Source organism: Hibiscus syriacus, unplaced genomic scaffold, assembly GCF_006381635.1.
Source record: "Hibiscus syriacus cultivar Baekdansim isolate YM2019G1 unplaced genomic scaffold, ASM638163v2 tig00110483_pilon, whole genome shotgun sequence".
Taxonomy (NCBI): Eukaryota; Viridiplantae; Streptophyta; class Magnoliopsida; order Malvales; family Malvaceae; genus Hibiscus; species Hibiscus syriacus.
The window spans coordinates 993501-998374 of NW_024062759.1; the positions used below are offsets into that span (position 1 = coordinate 993501).

At 32.5% G+C, this 4874-nt stretch overlaps 1 pseudogene; it reads right to left on the reverse strand.

Annotated features, from left to right (window-relative positions):
- Positions 1-3392: 3392 nt before the first annotated feature.
- LOC120129102 lies at positions 3393-4638 on the reverse strand (annotated as a pseudogene).
- Positions 4639-4874: the final 236 nt, after the last annotated feature.

Genomic DNA, 4874 nt, shown 5'->3' on the forward strand with positions numbered 1-4874 from the left:
TCGGCGTCTGAATAATTATTTTGAGAATCAACCATCATTTCAACATCATCATTGTTCGATTGTTCAAACGCTGTATAAGTTAATGGCAACAATGATGTTGGAAATATGTACTGAAGCGACGACATTCTTCTAGTACTTCCAACATGAACCTTCCTTGAAATCTTCGTTATCAGCTCCTCAAGAGTTAAGTTTCTCTTGAAGGATATTTTAACATAATGATTTGATACGAAAACAACGCCAGTTTCATCTTCTCGAATTTCTCCATCATAATAAACAATATCTGAAATCGTGTCATTCTTAGAGTTTGAAAGTGAGACAATCTTATATATACAAAAAATAAACTTGAAACAAGCCTAATTAAATAAATAATATATCAATTAAAATATAAGGAAATAAATTTTTTACACAAAAACGTAAATAATTTAAATAATATAATTTTATATTATTACCTTATTGGCAAAAATATTTCGACGTATGCTCCTGCTTTCCAATTTTACAACCAAAAAAATTAATTGAAAATAATTAGTATAATATTTTTTTTCAAATAATCATATATAATTATAAAAAAATATTGTAACAAAATTAACTTATAACGAAAGATCGAACGAACTTCTGAATCAAATATAAGAGGATTGTCGGGTGTTATTTACTGGTTGAGAGGATCGTTGTAATAGTTTTTCAGTTGAGAGGAAGTTATGAGAGAGTTTACGGGGGAGAAGGGTATTTATAGCTGAGAAGAGATAGTGTAATTATACAAGGCGCGTCCCATGCATCGCGCCTTGCATAATTATATCAGAGTTAAAGCAAAAGAGCGGCCCCTGCACCGCGCTATACCCCTACGTGGCATAAAGCGCGTCCCAGGGGCCGCGCTTTAGCCAGCGTGTATCCATGTCAACGTAAGGCGCACTTCAGGGGCGCGTTTTACCCCACGTGACACCAGATCAGCGTAAGGCGCACTTCAGGTGCGCGTCTTTCTGTAAAGGATGTTAGATAAGCAAATAAAGATGAAAGGGTGTCTGACAGGTAATTAAAGTAAAAAAAAAGTGATTTTTAGGTGTAATTGCCAGAAATATAAGATATTTTATCTAATATTTTAATATTATTCATAAAAACAAGGTTTAATGTAAAAATAACTATTTAAATTATATTTAAAATTCATTTTTGGTATATAAAGTATTTTTCGTTAAAAATAAGTGTATATTTTTTGGTTAAAAATAAATATTTAAAATTCATTTCTTTCATTAAAAACTATTAAGTAATAATTGTTACATTTATATTTTTTGGTTTTTTAAGTAAAATATTATTTTAGAAAATTTAAAAAATAATAAATGCAACAAATGTCAATTTACAATTTTTTTTAATGATAGACATTTAAAAGTCTAACAAAGAAAACGTTAAACACTTTTTCAATGAAAAATTCTTTAGATACTGAAAATTAAATTTAAGTATAAAATGAATATATTTTTTATATTAAGTCTAAAATTAATACAATTTTACAAATATTATTTAATTGTAATTCTATAATATTTAATTGTAATTCTATAAATTAAAAATGTATCATATCAATCACATCTTTTAAAAGACAACTTTAATATGATATAATTTTATTCTATGTAGTCATATAAAAGACATAAGACATTTTGATAAATTGTATTTTTTAAAGATTTTTTTTTTCAAAATAATGTTAAAGTAAAATGGTGCTTTAGAAAACAAATTATGTTATTGTTTAAACTTTTAAATGTAGTAAAAAAAATTAAAAGATCATAAATTTATGTTAGATTGTTCAATTAAGAAAATTTTATAATTCAAATAACTTTTTAAAATTTACATGCTGAAAACCTATAATATATATTTTTTTTAAAATTACTAAATAACATAAATTAAAATTTAATGTAAATTAAAATTTAATGTAAATTAAATTTCAATTTTAATAAAAAAAATGATCAGTGTAATAGGGAAAACCCACGATGTGTTGTTTAAATTTACTCTTGTCGTTACGGAGTTTGCTTTAAATCTCTTTCCCTGTATAATGTGGGATGCGGGGTTATTCTTTTACGGATAAATCGAGAAAGGAAAAAACAAAACAGGTTGGGGTTAATAATTGAAGTATTAGTTGAAGATATCCCACATGTTTGGCCATCTTAGCATATGTTAATGGCATGTGGTCCATTTGCCACCCTAAATTTGAGCATAATAGGATAGGGCAAGTATGTTATAATTACATCTAATACTTCAACTCTGTGGGTGGTGTTTTATGGCGTAAAATTTTGACATATCTTTCAGATCAGATGGATAAAACAAAAAACCAAAAGGTCCCCTTTCATTTCAATCTCGAACCAGCCTTACTTTCCATCATCTTTTCTTTTACCGTTCAAAAAAAAAAATGTACTACTAACCTTACGCTTAGCCCTAAAAGAGCCTCAAGTCAACCATGTCCATAAACAAGGGTAAAAACAGCATTGTTTTGAAAATCAGATTGGATCGGTCGATTCAACTGGGAACCCTTACCTAATTTATAAATCCGTCAAAACCGTTAAATCGTTCGAATCGGACTGGCTGAAAACCGAGAAAAACCGCCAATTTTGTTTTTAAAAAAAAAATTAAACCAAACGACGTCGTTTGTTAAACGAGCCAAGTCGAACTCGAGTATTGTTGAGCTCGACTCAAACTTTAAAAGTAAGCTCAACTCGACTCAAACTCACGAACTAAAAATTATCAAGTTCAACTCGAACTCGAAATATAATATTGAAACTTGAACTCGAAAAGGCTTGAACTCAAAAAAAAAATTAGAAGCTCGATTAAAGCTTAAAATTCGAGCTTGATTGAAGTGAAAGAATAGTTGACTTTATGCTCACCAAAAGACTCTATGATTTTGAATGTCAAATTACTTCTATTATTTATAGAAGTTAGTTGGGATGCTTTTCTATGTTTCTTAGCCATGTGAGATTATTTAATTTTAAAAAAAATTAAATCAAACAATATCATTTTATTATGATTTTTTTAGCCCTAAATTTATTTTTTAATTATAATTATATAATTATATTTATTATTTAATATGTTTTTATCTTAAATATTATGTTATAGTTAATTTGAATCATTTTATTTCACTTGATTTTATGATTTTTAACTTATATATGTTATGACTTACTTTAAATATGACTTGTGATATATAAAATTATTTTCTATTAAATATTTTTAATATTTTTATTTAATTTTTTAAATAATTATGACGTCGCTCGATTTTTTCGACCGATCGATCCGGTTTAACCAGTTGAACCAATGAATCGATAGCATGATCGATTCATTAACCGGTCCGATTCTGAAAACCATAGAAAACAGAATTATTTACAGCTTCTGTTACTCAAAACAGAAGAGAAAGCGACAACAAAATCTGGGATTAATGGTAAATATCGGCCATGACAGATAAAATGTCAAAAATATCACATGTTTTAGCATCTGCAGCTGTTACATTGACGAGCTTTGCCGGTGCTTCCTCCATTTGCAGTCTTTTGCCGGGAAGACGAAAACAATCCAAAAACGGAGCCTGATTTTGAAGATCCTCTCAATGAACAAGCGGGGACGTTAAGTACTGGGGTGATCCTTACATTACCGGAATACGACCTTTTCATTCCCCTCTGTATAATCTTGGGACCACCATTGAAGCTACTCGGACTACTTGAACTTCTTTCTAGGCTCTGAAACACTGTTCTCCCCGACGAGATCATTCTCGGACTATCGACCGATAATCCCCTGCTTCTTGATGAATCCCTCCGGATCCGACTCCGACCTGCTCTTGTTGGGTTCGGGTTTATATTCCTACAAGGAGCAAAAGGGTTGGGGCTTGGCTTATCGGAATCAAGCGACAGCCTCGGGAGATCTTCGTGTTCGTGGCCTGAGGACGAAGAAGAAAGTGATAACCTTGATGAAGATATGGACACAGACTCGCTATCGAGTCTCTCAACAGTGGGAGATTTAATGAAGATGAAGACTTTGAGGTTCTATGGAGAAAATGCTTGAGGGATTTGGGGCCTTGAGACTCTCGTTTTGGGTGTTGTTGATTAGTGTTTTGGGATGATTTTTTAAGACCCAAAATCTCCCTCCACCTGCTGGAACACCTTGGAGCTCTGGGAGAAAACAAGTAAGGATCCATTTCCATCATTGGACAAGATTTGGCTGTTTTGATGGACCTGATATCAGATGATGGAGGTTGCGGTTGTTGTTTTAGTGTCGAGAAATAGAAAGGCAGGAGCTTACCATTAGAGAAAAAGCTCATCAGCTGGAAGCATGGTGACAGGATCTTCGAGCCTGAGCTCAAACTCACCAGCTGCTGCAGTATCTTGGATCTCTGGTTCAACAAGATCTGTAGGCTTAGACCGACCAGTCATGGTTCTAGTCTTAGACGGCTCATCTTCTCGGCTCAAGGTCACCCTACGACTCAACCAACCGTATCGTTGGAAACTATCCGGCGAGACACCCATGTTGTTAACACAAGCTGAAGCCATGCTGGTTCATAAGATCTGAGATCTAAAGCAAAGGGTATTTTTTTTACTGGTTTTGCTTCTACTTTTCGGTTTGTTCTTAGGCTTTGGGTTTGGTTCGGCTTTGTTTAGGGTTTAGGAGAAGTAAAAAACTGTTAAAAAAAAGAGGGGAGGAGAGAGTAAATGAATTTTGTAGGGAGGAATGTCTTATATATATAGAGAAGAGAGTACATGAATTTTGCAGCGAGGAATGTATTATATATAGAGCCGGGTATATGGGCTACGGCCCGCAGGTTACCTGTATAACTTGCTGTTCGTGTGGGTTTTGGGTCTTAAAAAATAAAACTCGTTTAAATTACAGGCATATTAGCCCGGACCGTTAAATTCGTGGGTTTA